At 48.7% G+C, this 21,700-nt stretch overlaps 1 pseudogene; it reads left to right on the plus strand.

Annotated features, from left to right (window-relative positions):
• Positions 1 to 8,681: 8,681 nt before the first annotated feature.
• Positions 8,682 to 13,322, plus strand: LOC136544190 (protein DETOXIFICATION 27-like; annotated as a pseudogene).
• The last annotated feature ends 8,378 nt before the right edge of the window (positions 13,323 to 21,700 follow it).

Consider the following 21,700-nt stretch of genomic DNA (forward strand, 5'->3'; position numbering starts at 1 on the left):
GCCTATCGGTACACTTTTCTAAACTGGCGCTGCCTACATAAGCCCCTAGGCACGGCCCTAGGGTCGACTCTCGTGCCCTAGGGTGGAGGTCTCATGGTCTTGGCCATCGACCTCTCCTCCGCCTGCCGCTCCAAGACTCCGTTCGCCTACTGCTCGGGGACTCCCTCCCCTCCCTTCGATCGCTCCTCCACGTGCGTGTTACGTAGAGGTGCTGCAGCGCTCGGAGGAGGAGCTACTAGAGCCCCATCATCATCCGACCACTCGAACATCGCCGCACTCTACGTCTAAGTGGTTCGGTCACTGCCAAGTGAGATGCCGCCTGGCTTGTGAGGAGCAACACCCGCTGTCTCCATCTTCTTCTGGGCTGGCTCATCTACCACTGCCTCTTCCCCTAGACTTTCTCCGACACTAGGGGAGGACTCTCCGTCTGACTAGTGTCTGCGCCTCCAGACTCTGATGAGGCACTGACGGCACCTTCCTTAGGTTGAGTTGGTGGGTAGGCGTCTACTGCCTACGGCCAATCACCCCTCGGCACACCCGAGAAGTACATCGCTCGTTCCTATGAATGGATCTTTCCATAAGTGAATCAGTTCATTGCTCGGCAATGGTACAGAATAAAAAAGGATCAGGAACACATAGTTGAGATGTTTACCTGAGGAGGCGGGTTCATGCAGTTAAAGGGCCTTGTTTGCCCTGACATGTTGAACGAGGCAAACAAAGCGAATAGCTCTGCAACCTGCTCTAGCACGTCGTCCCTCGATAGCATCTCTGTCCTCTCTCGGGTGCCGTTGGTGTCCCCTTGAAGTCAAAGCCTGCATGGGCTCTCTCCTTATAGGGCTGAACATGGTGCACTATGAAGCTTGCCACCACCAGTACATCGTTCATCTTTACGCCACTTATCAGGCTAAGGAGCTCCCTCACCTGATCCATATCGGCACTGCTTGGCCTCTCCGACTAGCTTTTCTGGCTCTCCAAGATGTGGTTGGCGTCACAGCGGATGGCAGGATGGCTCTACTTCATGTAGAACCACCTGGCATTCCACCCCTTTAGCGACATGTTCAGTGGTATAGTGAGGCACTCGCCTGCCATTCCATCACAAAGTTGAAGATGCATGCCACCGACCACCTTGGAACCGCTGCCGCCCTTCTTCTTTAGCCAAAACAGGTGACGAAAGAGGTTGAAGTAGGGAAGAATCCTGAGATACACCACATAGAAATGAATGAAAATTGAGATGTGCAAGATGGTATTTGGGTGGAGGTTGCACAGACTGACTCTCTAGAACTCCAGCAGATCCCTCAAGAAAGGATGAACAGGAAATCCTAACCCATGCCAAAAGTAATCCTCAAATACTATAGCTTCATCGATACGAGGCATTGGGTAGGGCTCACCAAGGGCCGGCCGCCATCCGGCGGTGACGAGTTAAGGAAGAACGCCCTCCTCCACCATCCTGTTGAGCTCCGCCTCCCCCATGCGCGATGGTACCCACTCATCATCACGGCTGACTCTAGCGCTCGCTTTCTTCAGGTTTCCAGCTCCCTTCTTCGGTGTCATCTCTCAGATCTAGTTTGGGATTGGCGGTGGAAGTGCATGTGAATTTGGAAGCGCGAGGGCTGAGGAGGAGGATGAAACAACAAAGTGGCAAAGGTGGGAACGCGGGGTGCGGTGGCGTAGTTGTAAAGCACTCCCCTCACCTTTCGCATTTGAGGGTTTTTGGGAAACCGCTGCACGATTTGTGCCTCTCCGCATTCTCCAAAACAGCGTGGTGGGCCGTTACCTGAGCTTTCGCGCAACTGCGGCCCATATCGCCCATTTTATCGCCACAAGTTGTTACTGCTCACCGAATATTCACCGACTTCTCCGCCGTCTGTTACGGCTCAGTAATTACTACTCTACAACCATTACTCTGGTTCTTTATCCATGATTTTTTTCTCCAAATTTTCCACTTGTGGCTCGGGGACTGTGTCATCAATACGACTTGGTTCCTCACATCACTGGGGACTTTCTTCTGTTGACTGTTTCTAACCCTGGCACCACATGACCACATCACCTACTGTCAGGCTCGAGGACTAAGTGGACACACTTTACCTTATGGTGAATGTGCTTTTCTCATTTTGGGGCTACACCCGAGGACTGGCTGCCTGCTCGGCTGGTCTTATGCTTTTCTTTACTTTGGACTCTGGCACAACGTGACTACATCACCTACTGTCGACAGAATATCATCGGCAGTCCTCCGAGGGGTATCCCATGAAGGTAGATTGATCGACAGAGGAGCACGTGATCAAAAACAAGAAGGCAACAGAGACACACGAGTTATACAGGTTCAGGCCATCAGTACGATGTAATACCTTACTCCTATGGTCTGTTGGTTTGTATTAGCTATCATATGATATGCCATGATTTCAGAGAGGGTCCCTGCCCGCCTTATATAGTCTGGGAGACAGGGTTACAAGTCGGTTAGATCTGAGAGATAATCGGAAAGTAATAATTGATTACAGAAATCTTGGGACCATACATATCCTAATAGATCTCGTAGTATCTTCATAATATCTTCCTGATGTCTTGCGAAAGGCGCCGAGTAGAGTCGTGCCCCGCAAGGCTTCTTCTTGTGGGCTAGGCCACCCCTAGGGGCGTAGCCCATGTGGTCTGCCGTGGGTATCTGGGGTCATACACCCCACAGCTAGTCCCTGAGCACCTTGTACCCTTTGTGCAACATCATCTTAAGCTTGTCCGAGCAGGTGCGAACAACGCTGAGCAGTCAAGCTCATGGTCCAACCACCATGCTGAACTGCCAAGTTGTGTGAGCCGTCGCCGAGCAGTGTGAACCGTTGCCGAGCAGCATAACCTATCACCGAGCAGCTTGACCTATCGCCGAGCACCATGAACCATCGCCGAGTAGAGTGATCAAAGTATGGCTTGCCATATGGGTGTAAGAAGCTCAAGTTTAGAATCAAAAATTTCTCCGCAGTGGACCAAGTGTGCCCACTTAGAGTCCGTAGTTGTAGGAGTCAATCTTCCTCTATAAGCATGTAGTCTTCGAGAAAAACCCCGCACACTCACCGCGAGGTGAAGTGTGCCCAATTAGTCCCCGAGCCTAATAGTAGATGATGTAGTCATATGGTGCTCGGGTCAGAAACTTGAAGAATAGTAGAAAATCAGCCGAGCAAGAAGCTAGTCCCCGGGCGTGTCCTAGAAAGAGAGAAAGCACATTCACTGCAAGGTGAAGTGTGCCCACTTAGTCCCCAAGCCTAATAGTAGGTGGCGTAGTCACATGGTGCCAGGGTCAGAAACAAAAAAAACAATCAAAGACCAATGGAACAGACTGCCAGTCCCTGAGCTGCAGGCGGAGTTATCGGAGAAATCAAATCATGGAGGAAAAAACCGGTGTAACAGCTATACAGTGTTAGTTACTTAGCCTCAATAAATGGCAGAGATGTTGGCGATATTTCAGTGAGGAGCAACTAAAGGCGGCGATAAATGAGCGCCATGGGCTATGGTTACGCGGAAGCCTAGGTAACGGGCCATTTACCGCATCGAAGAAATCACAGCAGCGCAGATCGCGGGAACGGTTCCCAAAAAACCCTTGAATGCAGAACTGTGGAGAAGATCCTATATAATAGTGCCACTGCAGACCCCATTCCCACCTTTTCCACTTCATCTTCCTCCTCATCTCTCGCGTCGCCGAATCCGCAACCACAGTTTCCTCCACCGTCAAAAACCTAACCAGATCTGAGAGATGGCGCCAAAGAGAGGAGCTGCGAAACTAAAGAAGACGAGTCCCAAGAAGGCGGACGCCATGGCCTGACGCGATGAGGAGTCAGTGCTATCACAAATAGGAGAAGCTGAGCTGAACCGATTGGTGGAAGCCGACGTTCTCCCCGACCGTGCGACCGTCGGATGGCGACCAGCTTCCGGTGAGTCCTTTCCCACGCATCACACTGATGAAGCAGTAGTATTCGAAGACTATTTCTGGTGCGGGTTAGGGTTTCCTATGCATCCATTTCTGAGGGACCTATTGGAGCTCTAGGGGTTACTCTATGTAATCTCCACCCTAATACCATTCTGCATATCTCTATCTTCATCCACTTTTGTGAGGCATACCTTGGCATCCTACCCCACTTCAATCTTTTCTGTCACCTATTCTGGCTGAAGAAGAGAGGCGGCGCTGGTTCTAAGGTGGTTAGCGAGGTGTATCTCCAGCTTCGGGATGGGATGGCGAGTGAATATCTTACCATACCGCTGAACATGTCACTGAAGGGGTGGAACACCAGATGGTTCTACATGAGACAAAGCCACCCAGCGGTGCGTTGTAACGCTAACCACATCCCAGAAAGCCAGAAGAGTTGGTCGGAGCTACCGAGCAAGGACGACATGGAGCAAGTGAATGAACTCCTCGGCTTGATAAAGGGCGTGAAGACCAATGGCGGATTGGTAGCGGTGAGTTTCATAGTGCGCTGCATACAACCCTGTAAAGAGAGGGCGCACCCAGGCTTTGAATTCAAAGGGGAGACCGACGGGACTCGAGAGAGGCCAGAAATACTATCTAGGAGCGACGTCGAAGAGCGAACTGTCGAGTTGTTCGCTCCACTATCCTCCTTCAGGCTGTCAGGGTACACGAAGCCCTTCAATTGCAAGAATATGCCTCCTCAGGTGAATGTCCTAACTATATGTTTCTGAGAAGTTTATTTATACTATCGAGCAATAAACTAATCCTACTCATGTGAAGATCCATTCGTAGGACAGGGCGGTGTATTTCTCGAGCGTGCCGAGAAACGATTGGCCGTCGTTAGTAGATGCACGGCGACCTATTCAAATTGAAGAAAGCTCTGTCGGTGTCTCCTCAGAATCCGGAGGAATGGACACTGGTCAGACGGAGAGTCCTCCCCCGGTGTTGGCAAAAACTAGGGGAAAGAGGCCGGCAGAAGATGAGCCGGCCTAGAAGAAGAGGAAAACAACCGCGACTGCTCCCCGCAAACCAGGCGGGATCTCTCTGGATGATGACCAGACCAATCGAACACGAAGAACCACAGTGTTCGATTGGTCTGACGACAACGAGATTCTCACGAACCCTCTCCCGAGCATGAAAGAGCCTCCGCGCAACCCACGTGCGGAGCAACAAACCGGGGTAAGCGAAGAAGTTTGTGAGGCTCCAACAAGGAGAGCCCCGAGCATCGAGCGGAGAGAATTGCTGCGCAGCAGACATCAAAAATCTCCGTAGAGTGGGCAACAGGGATCCTGGAGCAACAAATAGCAGCAGCCTCGGAGCAGCAGGCGGAACCAAGGCCGATCGAGGAAGAGCCGAGAATTCCCCCGCCGAGCATACGAGTCGACCCCGCAGCTGCGCCCGGAGGCTCAGGCCGGCACCGTCGGTTCAAGAAATTGAACCGTCACCTACTGTCAAGCTCGGGGACTAAGTGGGCACACTTCACCTCACGGAGAGTGTGTTTGCTTTAATCCGGAAGACTCCGCACATCCCGAAGCTAAAGAAGACTATCTTCCTTTCTCGTGGTCGGACTCTAAGTGGGCACACTTGGTCCACTGCGAGGAAATTTTCAATTTTGAACTTGAGCTCCTTACATCCTTATGGCAAGCCTAACTTGGGATAAGCACCTCGGCGATGGTTCATGCTGCTCGGAGATGGTTCACACTGCTCGGCGATGGTTCACACTGTTCGGTGACAATTCACAACTGCTCGGCAACTCATCACGGTGGTCGGACCATGAGTTTGGCTGCTCGGCTTTGTTCGCACCTGCTCGGACAAGCTCAAGACGGCGTTGCACAACGGATATAAGGTGCTCGAGGACTAGCTGTGGGGGGTACGACCCCATATACCCACGCCAGATCACATGGGTTGCACCCCCAGGGGTGGCCTAGCCCACAAGACTAAGCCTTGCGGAGCACGACGCTGCTCGGCGCGTCCCACAAGACACTAGGAAGATATCCTGAAGATACTAGGAGATCTGTTAGGATACGTATGATCTCATGATTTCTGTAATCTGTTATTACTTTTCAGTTATCTTCTAGATCTAACCGACTTGTAACCCTGCCCCCTAGACTATATAAGGCGGGCAGGGACCCCCTCTAAACTCACGCAATATCATACGATAGCCAATACAATCCAACAGACCACAGGAGTAGGGTATTACGTCATACTGACGGCCTGAACCTGTCTAACTCATGTGTCTCTATTGCCTTCTTGTTCTCAATTACACGCATCTCTGCCGATTAATCTACCTTCATGGGATACCCCTTGGAAGACTGCCGACGATATTCTGTCGACAGTCATGCACGGGGCGTGACATAAGAAGACAAGCTTCCCACGGCCTCTAGGGGCTAGACGGCTCCCGGACCCACACGTTAGCCCCTGGAGCCGACCTCCTTCGCTACCAACAAGACTCCAGAAGGTCCACCTGGGGGAGGCCAGTCCAAGCCGACACAGCTTGACACGCAGAGTGTCAGAACAGAGCAGCTAGACGACGCCCAATGCTTCTTCGGCTCCACGACACCGCCACGGTCCACAGAGCACCGCTGTAAGACCCTCCTGGACCCCGGTGCATGTAGACCGTAGACTTATCTTCCCAAACCGCCATGTACCCGACCTATCTGGTTATATAAGGGATAAGGTTGGACCTAGATGGGGGATCAAACCCAAGACATTCCATTTCATCCGCTCTTGCTCAGCACCGAGAGCAGAGCAACCCAGAGAGGGGCACCGAGAGGTCCTCCACCGCATCACGTCGTCTTCCTCCTTTCCGACAAGGGAAAGACTCGACCAGCGGCGAGGCAACCTTAGGATTAGCACCGAGCTAACCCCCTATCAAATCTCTCTCTACACTCTGTTGTAACCGCCTGATTTTGGGTGCTTTTGAGTATAAGGATCATTAGCTGCTGGACGTAGGGCATCGATTGGCCCGAACCAGGATAAACCGTTGCGCCCTCTCTGTGATTCTTGTGTTCTTGAGTCCACCCGAGCCACCGGAGACCCGTACTTTGACACCGACTCGAACAACAATGCTTGCTGTGGTTCCGACTCCGTGACACCTGTCTTGCTAGTGTACCAATTTATTTGATGTCTATTATAAAATTTTTAAAATGGGTTATTGCCATGATAAATTCACAAATGTCTCATTTCCTATGGAATAATAATGAAGAGAGCCACAAATTGCTCAGTTCATGGATTTTTAGATATGAATCTGATTCCATTTGGACTAAGATTGTAGATCGTAAGTATAGTACTAGCAACCCTAACATTCTCTGATGTGATAATTCTGCAGTTTCTCCTTTTTGGAAAGGAGTTATGTGGGCTTTACAAGCAGGTAGAATGGGGATTAAATGGCTAGTAGGTAATGGAAGAAAAGTTAGATTTTGGGAGGATATTTGGTTTGGTAATTCAAGTCTGACAACTCAATTCTGGCCTTTGTATGTCATTAATGAACAACAAGGCAAGACTATAAGCCAGGTGTGGGATGGTCATGTCTTGAGACTGACTTTTAGACGTTCTTTTTCAGAAAATCTTATGAATATGTGGTATAATATTCTAAGTATAGTTGAGAATCTAAATCTACAGGAGGATGATGACCAAATTATTTGGAGCTTTAGCTCTAATGGAAAATTTTCGGTCCAGTCTTTGTATGCAGTCATCAATCACAGAGGAGTCATTCCTTTATATGTCTCCTCTGTTTGAAAAGTTAAGATCCCACCAAGGGTGCAAATTTTTCTGTGGTTACTCACAAAGAAAAAAATTCTAACTAGGGATAATCTAGCAAAGAGAAGAGAGCTTTCTGACAAAACTTGCTTATTCTGTAATGAACCTGAATCAGTAAACCATTTGTTCTTTGAATGCTGTGTTGCTAAAAGGATTTGACCTGTTATCTCTGAGGTTCTAAGTCTGAGAAGTAATTGGAATTTTGAATATATGGCCACTTTTTGTCTTGCAAATAAGAAACATTTACTGACTAACATCATCAGCTCGGCTATCATATGGTCTTTGTGGAATTTTCGTAACAAGCTGTGCTTTCAGGGTCTGGTCTGGACAGGGGAAAAGGAGGTTCTGCTGGAGAGTGCCAAGATTCTGAGGCGATGGAGACCACTGTACGATCAGGACCTGGTGATCATGGTGGACTCTGTGATTCTGGCGCTGGAGAACAAGGCGAACCGCCTCCAAGAATCTGCTGGGTTGGGGAGACGCAATCAAGATTGGAGACGTGGGTTTCTCAGTCTTCGGATCAAGCCTCCGCCGGTGTGACTCAGTCTGAGTCGGCAAATGAGACAGACGTTTTCAATCATCGTTCGGTTTCTAACTATCCATCCATGGATCCTGGCCTTTAGGCCTGCTGTTTTTTGCTGGAACTTTAGTTCTGTAAACTTGGGCGGGCGCGCCAATACGTTGTGCTAAAACTGGTTTGAATGCTTTATGGTAATAAAGCAGGGGTGACCTTTCGTCTAAAAAAAGAGAGAACGTTTCATAAAAAAAATAAGATAAAGAGAACGAATCATCAATGAATTAGATACTAGGTACCCTTAGTTGTATCCCAATTACATATTGCCCAACGTGCTGCAGGCACGCTGCAAACTAATGTGCAAAAGTCAGCACTGCTTGGTCGTGCACATACATCACTCCAGTATATATCACAGCCTAGCTGGCTGGCTAGCAGCTCGATCCATTCCGTTGCTACTTCTGAAGAATGGAGAGTCAGAGCGCCGTCCCGCTCATTGCGGAGCTGCCGGAGAAGCGAGGCGGCAAAACCCTGCGCCTGGTGGAGGTATGGGAGGAGTCCAAGAAGCTGTGGGAAGTCGCCGGCCCGGCCGCGTTTATGAGGCTGGTACTCAACAGCATGACCATCGTCAGCCAGGCCTTCGCCGGCCACCTTGGCGACCGTGATGTCGCCGCTTTCTCCATGGCCAGCACTGTCATATCTGGCCTTAACTTTGGCATTTTGGTGCGTAATAACTAATAAGCTTCTTTTTCTGCTTCTCTCCGTGAACCGTGATGTCTCAACCTCATCTCCTCATTAGTATACAGACATAGACATAATACGATCAGAGTTTATTTTGTTCTGCACAGAACGTAAGTATTTTGGAATACGCGAAAAAATGTTTTTTTTTAAGATCCAGTTGCCCGGCGTTATATTAATAAGCAAGGAAAAGGATTTGCAATCTCACATACACGAGAGGCGCTCCCTCATACAGCAGACCGCTGCATGAGGTACCCCGTTTCAAACTATGCTAATTCTCATAGAGGTTTGAGCAATCCTTAGGTAACTAAGTACCCGTCCCCCGCTAGAATCCAATCAGAGCACTCATCTCTAATCCTTGTGAACACAGCCTGTTCCGCGCACCTAATTCCATTAAAGACTCTAGAGTTTCTCTCCTTCCAAATATGCCACAAAGAAAGGATGGCAATTGTGTGCGCCGCCTTGGTGCCCTCTGCAGTCATCGCCAAGAACCATTCCTCCATATCGTTTTCCTCAGTCCAGGCTGAAGGTCTCAGATTTGCGCAATTGCTCCACGATGCAACAAGACACCAAACTTTTCTTTATATTTGTATGTTGCATGCACCACAAACGTGGAATGGAGTCGGCAGCAATTATTTTATTTAATTATGCTCTTCAGAATTTTAACTCTAGACATGTGGCCGCATGTACTTTTTTAACCAAAAACTTACCAGGAGCTAGCAGAGATGGCAGAAAGCATCCAATGGAAGCATTGACTTCCCAGCAGCTAGCAGAGTTGGCAGAAAGCATCCACCTCCATTCTATTTGGTGAACCCACAACTTGATAGCCCTATGCAATTTTAGTAACATAAATTATTGGCCATAATAGCAGGTGTGTACTTAGATGTAAATTTAAGTCTAGCTAGTTTTGATCATGTTTCTTATGGCATAGGTGGGTAATATAAATATAAATTCATGGCTTAAGTTATGTTGTTTTACATAGCCAAAGAGCTATGTAATTATTTAGAATATAGAATATATTCAATGTGTATTATTATCAATGATGATTATAGTCTACTGAATTGATGGCCAAATGTTTCTGATTTTTTCTGAGGGTTTTTAAGATTTATTTTTTCTTTGTAGCAGGTTTCATGAGGATTAACGTGGGAACCTTTAGTTAGAAATTTTATGATATGTCTTTTTTCTAGCATGATCTGTATTTAGTTAAAACCTAATCTCTTATTCCTCTAAAAAATCTAATCTCTTATTACATCCCATTATGTGACATCATGAATCTATATTTTAGTCTTAACTTTTAATCTAGTTTGTCGTAGTTTTCTAAATCACGTGTTAAGTTGAAACTCTAGGGCATTATATTTAAAATTTCCACTTTTTATTTTATTAAAAAGAAATTCTAGTTCCTAGGCTATCCTCTTAGGTGTTACAGTGGCACAAATAGTCGCTTTAGCTACCACCATGATACTCAAGATGTTGAATTTATTAATAATTATATGTGTAGTAATATTGGTTTATAAAACATAGAGCGCTTAACTTAAACTACTAATGTTGATAACACATACTATTTTAGTCTAAATGTCTAAACTGATTTAAAATAACAACTTATGAAATTTATTATCATGAAATTTTAATATAACTTAAACTAAATTGTCAATGTTATTAGTATGTGGTTTGTTAACAGAACATTTCCCAGGCTTGATAAGCTATTAAAATAAATATTTATCCTAATGTATATATGATCTATATGGTAGAACATTATATTATGTTTACTTTTAATTTAACAATGGTAGAAGTTTGTAATTTAAAAATATATAGAGAGTACTTCATGGATATTAAATTGTTTTTTTCTAAAATATCTTATACTAGTATTTACTGTAGATTCTATATTGTTTATTTTTTTACAACAACTAAGGTGAATAATTTAGATACAATTTCAAAGATGTCATTTATAATGGCATAAGTAACTAGGTAATTTGGATGCAAACTTAGGAGTTACTTTACATTATCTTTCATAGCGATAGAGGAGGGTAATTTATAAAAAAATATCAGAGGGTGGTCATTTAAAATTATTTTTCATAATGGCTGAGGTGGCTAAATTAGATACAAATTTAGGATGTTGTTTTGAATTATCTTTTATAATGATAGAGGTGGGTAACTTCAATGAAAATTTAGGGGTGATGAGTTATTTTTCATAATAGCAAAGGTTGCTAATTTGATATAAAAAAATTACGGAATTATTTTGAATAATCTTTCATAGTGGCATAGGTTGACAATTTTTTTTATATAAAAGAATAGATCCTATAAATGTTGTTAAGATGATGATTAAAGTATCGAATTAAAGGCTGGATATTTATGATTATTAATGGGAAGTTCTATGGTTTTTTTCTAGTGCATTAGTAATGATAATTAAGGTGGAAGCTCCGTTGGTGGCTCACTGGCTCTAATTAGTAACCGTGAAAATAAGATAACCAATTTGTTAAAAAAGATTAAAAAAACCCCTATTATTGTTTGGTATTATAATCATATTATCAGCTACACAATAGTTTGCAGTCCTATGTTCCTTACATTTGTAATTTCGCAGCTTGGCATGGCGAGTGCGCTGGAGACGCTCTGCGGCCAAGCCTACGGTGCAAAGCAGTACCACATGATGGGCATCTACCTGCAGCGCTCGTGGCTCATCCTCCTCAGCTTCGCCGTGCTCCTTACTCCGACGTACATCTTCAGCGGGCAGCTGCTCATCGTCCTGGGCCAGCCCGCCGAGCTGTCTCGCGAGGCGGGCTTGGTCAGCATATACATGCTCCCGTTGCACTTCCTGTTTGCGATCCTCCTGCCGCTTAGCAAGTTCTTGCAGTGCCAGCGCAAGAACTGGGTCATCGCGCTGTCCTCGGTGGTGGGGTTCCCAGTGCACGTCGGGGCGACCTGGCTGCTGGTGCAGTACTTTCAGCTTGGGGTCTTGGGCGCAGCGATGTCACTCAACCTGTCCTGGGCGCTCATCACGGGCCTGCAGCTCGCGTACGCTATCGGCGGTGGGTGCCCAGAGACGTGGAGGGGGTTCTCGTCGTCGGCATTCATGGGCTTCAAGGACTTCGTCAGGCTGTCCGTGGCGTCGGGTGTCATGATGTGGTATGTCTACTTTGCCATAGCTTTCGTGCATGAGAACGAACAAGGCAACAATTGGTTAATTTTCCATCATCTGCAGCTTGGAGAGTTGGTACTACCGGTTATTGATTTTCCTAACGGCGTACACGAAGAACGCAGAATTAGCTGTGGATGCATTGTCTACCTGCGCCCCCCCCACCCCCCCTCCCCCTCGCTCTAGCAACCTGAAGAAATCTACATTGCTCGAAGAATTCAGGAATACTAAATCTGTGTCTTATTTTTCCATTTCTTATATATCCTCATTATTGGACAGCTTGAGTTTGACTGGATGGGAGATGATGATTCATTTGGGATTCTTAGCAGGCACTGGGTAAGCCACTGAATTACATAGATCCACTCTTGACAGCAACTGACATTCAGAAAGAGTTCAGTTGACTAACTGATTGCTCCTGTATCGTTACAAGGGTGAGGGTTGCCAATGAGCTAGGCGCCAATAATGGACGACCTGCAAGATTTGCGATAATCGTGTCCACGACGACATCATTCCTGATCTGCCTCTTAATTAGTTCACCGCACTCATTTTCCATGACAAACTCGCAATACTGTTCACGTCTAGTGAGGCTGTGGTCGATGCAGTTGACGGTATTTCTGTTCTGCTAGCCCTCACCATCCTCCTCAATGGCATCCAACCCGTGCTCTCCGGTAGTAAAGCAAGATTGAGCATCAATTCTTTAACAGGTCCTTCCTTACCGATTTTCCTGAAGAGAACAAATATGATTTCTTGGTTTGCAGGAGTTGCCATTGGTTCAGGGTGGCAAGCGCTAGTTGCTTATGTGAACATTGGGAGCTACTACATAATCGGTGTTCCTTTCGGTGTTTTGCTAGCATGGGGTTTCCACTACGGGGTCCTCGTATGAATGTTCAAAATGCATGATTGATAGCACATTATCTATAAGCTCTCCACACTTATTCAGGTTGTAAATGCGATTCTGCAGGGCACTTGGGTTGGAATGATCGGTGGCACGATGGTGCAAATTCTAATTCTTTCATTCATCACCTTACGATGCGACTGGAATGAAGAGGTTTGGTTTTCTTCTGTGTTACATTAATCTATCAAAATAGTTTCTCAAAATATGATCTCAGAATGTTGGTAGTATGCCATGAGTGCTCCTCACTTTCCTAAGGGGGTGTTAAATGTGCTGAAAGTCTTTCAATCTTGTATTGCAGGCACTGAAAGATTCTAGCAGAATGCAGACTTGGAGCAGCTCCATGTGAAGCACCAGCTGATCAGCCGCTGTGAATGAATATCAGGGAAGCGCATTGAGTTGCAATAGAATTCAGAGCATTTCCGAAATACATATATTGTATTATTGTACTATTGTGGCCGTTATTTGTAAATTATAACCCCATTGTCAGAAGACTGCTAGCTAGTCTGCTAGTACTTGCTAGTTCTCCTGACACAGCTGTTGGTATGGTTCCTAGTTTCAACATTCCGGTACATCTGTTGATGATACTCCCTCCATTCTGGTTTGAGAGGCGTGTGAGCTCTGGAAAAGTGTTCTGTATTCAGAGGCGCATGAACTCTGACGTCTCGGCTCCAGGAACGCGCGCATGTAAACTCTTGCACGAGTGCAGTCCGGGTTACTCTTTTTTTTTAAACGAACTGCAGTCCGGGTTACTCGCTCTCAGCTTTCCCTCATGCACGCATGCAAAAAAATTATTTTACTTTTTTTCCCCAACGCCAGGGAGTCTCGCAAGCGCATACAGGGCGAGTAGTTACAACATGGGTAGCCAATAGACGGAGAACACAGTTTTTCTTAGGGTTTGATAGCCTAACACTGCTGCACTAGCATGCAATGAAGAACGCTAATGTGCTCTCGTGAGGGCGTCCGGAGGGCCGGACGCGGCTTCCCACTCGCTATCGCGCGTCCGTTTGCTCCCATCCGTGCCCCTTACGAAAAAAAATAATCTCTCTATTGTGCTCCTTCTCCACCGCGCCGCTCGCTTGCACCGTGCATCTGCGCGTCGAGGCCGCCTTGACCGCGTTGCCTGCTCCACGACAGATGCTCCAGCAAGCAGGTGAGGGAGAGGAGCTTCGTGTGACGCCGCCCCGCGCGGCGAGTTGCTCGCGCCGCTGCCGCACCGCTGAGCTCCATGCACTACCACCGACCTCCGTGCCGCCGTCGAGCTCCACAACGACGAGCCTCCATTCGTCCAAGCAGCAAGGTGACGTTACGCTGAAAGTGCATGTTGCAAGAGTATGTTTCAAGTATTTTAGATGTTTTAGAGGTATGTTGCGAGTGTTTCATTTAGATGTTGCAAAAGTAGATCGGGATGTTGCCCATGTTGCAATGGCTATTCACGTTTGTTGCAAATGTATGCTCCAAATGTTTGTTTTTCAGACGTATGTTTGCAAGTGTTTCATCTGGATGTTGCATATGTTACACAGATATGTTGCAAGTGTTTTTATCTAGATGTTGTATGTGTTTTGCAATGACTTTTCAAGTGTTTTTGCAAGTGTTTCATCTAGATATTACATATGTGTCGGTGCAGAAAGTGACCAACAAGTAAATATTTATAGTTTTGCCGTACGTTGTGATCGGAGGTGGCCTAGCACTCAATGACACATGGTTTATACTGTTTTAGGCAATATGCCCTACGTCCAGTTTGAGTCAATCAGTGACTTTATTCATGAGCTCAGATGCTCAAAGTTTGTAGTGGGGTTACAAATGAGAAGGAGAAAGATAGATGGTACAAGAGGTCCGGTCAGAAAGGCTGAGAGCGACAGGAGCTCCGCTATAAGCTAAGTGTTCAAGCGTGTGCTTGTGGTTCGAACCTAGTGGTTCTGTGGTTGTGAACTAGTGAACTTGATCAATCTAATGAATCTGGAATCACTTGAATGTTGGGAGAAAGCACATCTCCTTTTATAGATGAAGGGGATAGCCTTACAAGTGAGAGAAAGAGAGTACGTATGCTTCTAAGTCTTGTTGCTCACGCAGGCGGGTACAGGATGATGGTAGGCGCCCACAACACTGTTGGACATCGGTTGCATGTGCAGCGCCGGTCCTATGATTTTAAGGGCCCTCTGACGATTTCGTCGTAACGGTCCCTTCCGATCATGTATAAAATATTATAATATATAAGCGCTAATTTTGCTTGTAAAACGAAAACAAATTCAATAACATATTTTTAATTTAACATGTCTAATAATTATCGAGGAACAATATAGATTAATGAATATATTTGTAGATGTATGATAATTATCGAGGAATAATGTAGATTAAAAATAATAATATATTCGTTTTCTTTTCTCACCCATAACAAATGTTTCTTAGGTAACATTATAAAATTCTAACATGTAAATTAGAAGAAAAATATGACTATATGGGTACAAAGTACTAGAAGTCTGGAATATTATATAAATAATTAATTTGGATTAAAAATAAAAAGGAAAAAAATACCTTGGGCCTAAACAAATAATCGGTGATCACAATTCATAAGAAGCAAAGAATCAAGATGTCGTCGTCGTGGAGCCCTACCTGGTCGTCGTCCTCGTGCGCCGTGTCCGTGTCTCCGGTAGTCTAGCTCTTCGCGACGGCGCGGCTCGCCAGCTCCGCGCGTGTAAGGCGCACGTCCCAAACTCACGATCAGAGTGTGTTGTGTGCAGCGTGACTCCTCGCTTCCTCTCTACCCGAGGGCCGTGGGAAAAAGAAACTAGGAAAGAAATGTCAATGTTGTCTTTTTGGACCGCCTAACCAGTTCTATGTCTCTTTTCTTATTAGTTTGCTAATGCCTAATGTACTATAGGACCTGAGAGTTTGTATACCTTTTGCTTGGGCCCTCGGCCGACGCACCTCATGGCCTACCCTTAGGGCCGGCACTGTGCATGTGGGAGGTTCCGCCGTTTTGTTCGGGTATGGCAGATGTCGGTACCTGCAATATTGTTGATGCCCAGAGACATGTGAGGAGTTTCACCATGTTCACTCGGTACGATAAATGTCGGCGCCCATAACACTGTTGATGCCCAGAGGCATGTGGGGGGAGCCTTACCGCATGGGAGTTTAATGGCGTCCATAATACTGTAGGGAAAATGTCGGTGCCTACAACATTATGTGTCAGGGAGGTTGCAGAGTGTTGTTTCTGCGGGCGTACAGGATACGGTCCCTGGTATTGTGGTTTGACTTGTGCGCCCTGCCTTTCTTTTTCCGTTCGTTCCCTGTCCTTTCTAAGCGGGCGTCCCTGGTCGGTTGGTTCTAGTCGGCTCTGATTGCGTCAGTCGGAGAAGAACAGCGAGCGGGGTTTTTGCGTACCCTGGTCGGAGACATGGGGTCGGAGTCAGAAGTGGTGTTTTGGCCAGGCCTTTCGGTCAGAGAGACCGTCCAGAGGTGTCTAGAGACCGAAGTGAACGCTTTGGTCGGAGAGGTGGGCCGGAGTCAGAAAACGGGCGCTGCTCCTCCTCGGCCAGACCTTTCGGTCGATAATTGGATCGCCTTTCTGGCCTATTATTTAGATACTTGGGCCAGACCATGAGTTGCGCGATGTCTGCTTTGGGCTGAGCCTTTGCGGGGAAGCCCGTCCGCAAGGGACCCCGGGTTTATGAACCCGACATGAGCCCCCGAGCCCTCGGGCGATTTGGGCAAAATCGTCTCGAGGATTTTTGTTTCGACGGCAGGTGTGCGCGAGCGCACCCGCAAATGTAGCCCCTAAGCCCCCGAGCGGTTCGAACAGAACCGTCTGGGGGGGGTTTCGCATTGCCAGCGGGGGAGGTTTTTGTTTTGTCAGTGGGTGCACGCAAGCGCACCCGTGGTGTAGCCCCCAAGCCCCCGGGTGATTCGGGCATAATCATCTGGGGGGTGTTTGTCAGCGGGCATGCATGCGTGTTTTTAGTCGAGACAGAATTGTCAACCAAAGCGTCATTGTGTAGCCATGGTGTTTTAGTTTTTTAGGGATCGGTTGAGTTGGAGCTTGCTGATCCTAGCGTCGATGTGCGCCGTGGGATCGAGCGAGGTAGTTAGTCAAGGGATCGGAAGAGACAGAGCTCATGGGTCCTGGCGTCAGTGCCCGCCGTGGGATCAGGCGAGTCGGAGTTGTGGATCCTGGCCTTGGTGTTGCCTATGCAGCCTAGGCGGTTAGTTAGTTAGTTTAGGGATCGGTTGAGACAGAGCTCACTGATCCTGGCATCGGTGTGTGCCGTGGGATCGGGCGAGTCAGAGTCATGGATCCTGATGGGGCGAGTTCGAGGTCGCAGACCTAGGTATTTTTTAGTGCAGTCGAAGAGTAGCCGGATGGGGCAAGTTTAGGGTCGTAGACCCAGATAGTTTTGGAGTGTAGTCGAGGCGTAGCCGGATGGGGCGAGTTCGAGGTCACAGACCCAGGTAGTTTTGAAGTGTAATCGAAGCGTAGCCGGATGGGGCGAGTTTGGGGTCACAAACCTAGGCATTTTGTGTTTTGAGCCCCTGAGCCCCGTTGGGCTTTACTAGGGGTCGGTTTGAGTTGTGTACGTTACCTTGTGCTTGATTCCTCACAACCGGAGGGGCTGAGTTTTGTCGCTTGTCCCGATTGCTCGGGCTCAAGTGACGTGCTTGGTGAGTTTGCTAATGGGTATGATCGAGTGGAATCTAGGTCTGTCATTCATGATGGGGTCGGCATAGCCCTCTTGTGACATTCCACTGCTCCTTTACCTGTAACCCGGCAGATGCCTGGGTCGTTCCAGAGATTCTGTGGGTTTGGTAAGAGGTTCAAGATCAAACAAGAAGGTTGAGATAACCCTGTTTGATAGACTGGGTGAGGGCTGCACGGGGCTTATCTGCGTTTTTCTCCCCTGGCTCTATTGTTGCTCATGTCGAATGAGGCAACTGCCACTTCATGACGCAACACAAAGCGTTGTGATGTATTTCGTTGCACGTGCGATGCTTAGTTCTCGAGACCCTAGGTGGTTCAGGGCCCAAATCGTCCAGGAGGCATGGACGTATGGAATGAATGCACATATGGATGTATGAAATGATTATAAAGAAATAGAGGGGGTTGGTAGTGTTACCTTGGTGACTTGAGTGACGGGGTTTGAGGAGCTCTAGTCGGAAATGTCCGACCGAGACTCGCACTCGTCGTTCGTGATAGAGTCAGCATAGCCTACATGGGGCGTCCCTTCACTCTCTACTTGTCTCTCAGTGTGTTTTTCTGAGCCGTTCGATCGACTTATTTAGCATGATGGTTTCTCCCAGCGAAGATCCTATTTTGGGTTTTTAAGTCCCGCCTGGGGAAGTGGAGGGCCGCCAGCGTGCGGTGGTGCTTTGGTTCTTGTGCCCGACGTATGGTAGTGGCTGGCGTACATAGTGGTGGGCCATACTCAGGCCACGTCCCATTTGATCAAGAGCCATTCCATCGGGCAGGGCATGTCTCATCGGTTAGGGCATGTCTTATCTGCATTAAATGGGAAAGAGAGAGGGTTTTTTTGCTCCACCGTTTTGTCTTTCCCGATCAGTGCACCCTCCTCTAACTGTTGTACCCTTTTCCTTAAGTAGGAGATGGGAGAGGGGTTTTTGCCTTGTTCTTTCGCCTATTCCTCATTTGCAGCTTCATTTCCTTATCCTTCTTGTCGAGAGCATTCTTGAGAGCCGCGGTGGTTTCTAGGAGAGAAAGGGAGAGATCGAGGGAGAAGAGAAAAACTCACAAATCCTTTTGCAATCCTGTAGCGAAATGTCAGACTAGAGGTCGTCTACTATGAGGGAGTCGGTGTTGAAGGCCTTCGCCATGAAGGGGTTTCTGCCGCCGAAGGAGGTGGCGCACTGGAGGGCTCCCGAGAGGGAGGGGTTCCCACAACCTCGGCTTGATGAGGTGGTTTCCTTTCTCACCTTCCATAAGCATGGGTTAGGATACATCGCACACTGGTTCCTACGTGGACTCCTCAATGAGTGGGGTCTAGAGCTATAGCACCTTAATTCAATGGGGGTGCTGCACATCTCAGCTTCGTCACCGTCTGTGAGGCTTTCCTTAGGATGGAGCCACATGCAGACTTCTTCCGGTAGCTGTTCTCTAGGAGAGCTTTGACGGCGAGGAATCTGCCTGAGGTCGCACCGGTGGGGGTTTCACCCTATAGAGGAAACCGAGCATGGGAGACTCGTATCCCGCGTACATCCCCTGTGACTCCAATCGGGAGTGGCACGGGGAGTGGTTTTATATTAGGAATCTGGTGGAGGCGCCGTTCCCGACGTTCACCAGTGGGAGACCAGAGAAGAAGGATAGTTGGTCGTGGGGTTGTGCCCGTAAGGAGAAGCATAAGGTGGGGGGCATCAAGGAGGAGCTCCAGAAGCTCGTACGGCATGGCCTTGATGGGGTGCGGGTGTTCCACACCCTCTACCGCTGCCGGGTTGCGCTGTTGGCAGAGAGGACACAGCCAAAGTGGAAGTACAACGGCCCGTCGAACCCAGACCGTGCATCATCGGAGGAGCTATTGGACGACGAGGTCTGGAGTCACCTTGACCAGGTGCTACAGCTGAAGCCCAAAGAGAGGGTCGATGGAAAGCCCATACCTTTCAACTCTGCGATCATGTCCAGACTGGTATACCCCTTCTATTTGGTCTGTGCTTCTTCCTTTGCTTTCCTATTTTTTGATTTTGAGCCACCCGCTCCATAGGGGCTTGGAGTTTACAAGTCCTAGCCGCACCTTCCCAAGGGACCGAAGGGCGTGGCCCAGCAGGCCGCCCAGAAGGAGGCAACAGATGTCAGGAAGAAGAAGAGAACCGGGGAGGTTCGGCGGAAGCAAGAGAAGGAGCAGAAGATCGCCCGACGTGTGAAGGCCAGCAAACATAGGAGCGACGTCGAGTCGGAGCTCACATCAGAGGATCCCATAGATGTGGATGACATGGTTTTCTCCGAGGAGGAGGAAAGTCAGGAGGTCGTTGTGACCTCGGTTGAGCGTCATGACCCTATGGCGATGTCCGCTGGTGATGAGCAGGAGGCAGAGAGGCACGTGATGGGTCCCATGCTGAGGAAGCGTGCGGCGAGCATGGACGTCATCGGCGAATGGGAGGCGAAGACGCTGTCATTGCGCCCCTCAGTGGCATCGCTGGTCTTGTCCTTGCCTACCGTGGATGCTGCCGAGCAACCTAGGTGGTCCGAGGAGCAGACTGGCACCCATGCATCACCAGGACTGGTGTCAGCGCACAACTCATAGCCAGAGGATGCCCCGCCTATCGCTCTGGTCAGGGAGTCCTGAGCCAAGGGTCATGGTGACCCGTATGTCAGGTAGGAGCCGGTTGGGACAACTCTGCCCCTGGCTGAAGTGAGGGGGGGTGGGTCGCAGCCTAGGAGAGGTCCTTGCCCTACAAGCCCATCGACGTCTGGTCTTGCCTTCCGAGTCATGCCGCTTATCTCCCGGTATGTTTTTCTTTGTTTCTTTTTCAATCTTTTGCTATCGAGTCTTTTTGGAGTGTGACTTACCTGCACTTTTTTTTAATGGTCGGGCGATGATGGGGTTGAGCATCGCGCGCAACTCCTGTGCAGGAGACTTGGAGGCCCACCCTACAGCGTGTTGTGATGAGCAGCGGGGGGAACAGGGTGGCCGTGGTGAGTCCTTCCCTTTCGGGGGTGGCACCCCTCGGGTCGGTTGCTGGTACGGTCATAGCGGTGGTGTCGGCGTTGGCGGCGATCCCAGTGCTAACGACGGAGGTCGTGTCGAAGGTGACTCTTGTGGTCCCTCCTCCACCAGCTATGGCAGAGGAGGAGAGGGAGACCAAGCTCCCTGCCTCGTAGGGTGGAGGGCTACATGGCTCGCCCTCGCGGTTGAAGCCAAAGGCATCGAGGGGAGACGTGGCTAGGATAGAGTCAGAATGCCCAGTGGCGGCCCGCGTAATCGAGGTGGTGGATATCCTGTCCGACAATGAAGCTGGTGATATGGTGGAGCTACCGGTGTTGTTGCAGGAGCTATCGGTGGTTAAGTCGAAGGCTGAGCCCTCTGACGGGCTACTAGAGGGTGACCTAGAGTGGCCCAGCCCTGAGGACCCGGCAAAGGTGTGGTTTGTCCTTCAAGATTCCTAGGAATGTCAACTCTAGGACATCCTTAGGGGGAAAGGACTCACCACGGTGTCCAAACTCGCCAACATGTCCGCGAAGCTCGGGGACGCCTAGGAGTGGGTTAAGTCTGCCCAGAGTTAGTCTAAGTCGACCTGCAGCTCACCGCGAAAGGTGAGTTTCCTGTATTTATCCTTGACCTCTGAATCTCTTGTTGGTTGCCTCAGCATGCTTGTTTCCGTAGGGTCTAAAGGAGATGTCATTCCGTAAGTCCTGCTTCCTTTGAATGGAGCATGCTCGAATGGCTGAGCTTGAGCATCAGCTAGAGTCCACCTGCCGCGAGTCCTAGGACCCGGCGGCTGAGGCGACCATGGCGCGAGCGGAGGGGCAGCGTGTAGTAGAGTGGGCGACCACCGCCAAGCAGGGGCTTGAGGCGGCGAAGGCTCACTAGGCAGAGACCGAGGTGGGGTTGTAGACACCAAGGCGGCGCTCCAAGAATCCTTGGTGGCCCTTGAGTCAGAGTGGAGCGCCTTGGTGTCAGAGTGTAGCGCCCTAGAGTTGGCATGAAAGGCCCTAGAGTCAAAGCGAAAGGCCTGGTTGGAGGCAGACCAGGAAGTGCTCGCGCTTCAGGGCTGGGTGATGGG

This window comes from Miscanthus floridulus, chromosome 3 (assembly GCF_019320115.1).
Source record: "Miscanthus floridulus cultivar M001 chromosome 3, ASM1932011v1, whole genome shotgun sequence".
NCBI classification, from domain to species: domain Eukaryota; kingdom Viridiplantae; phylum Streptophyta; class Magnoliopsida; order Poales; family Poaceae; genus Miscanthus; species Miscanthus floridulus.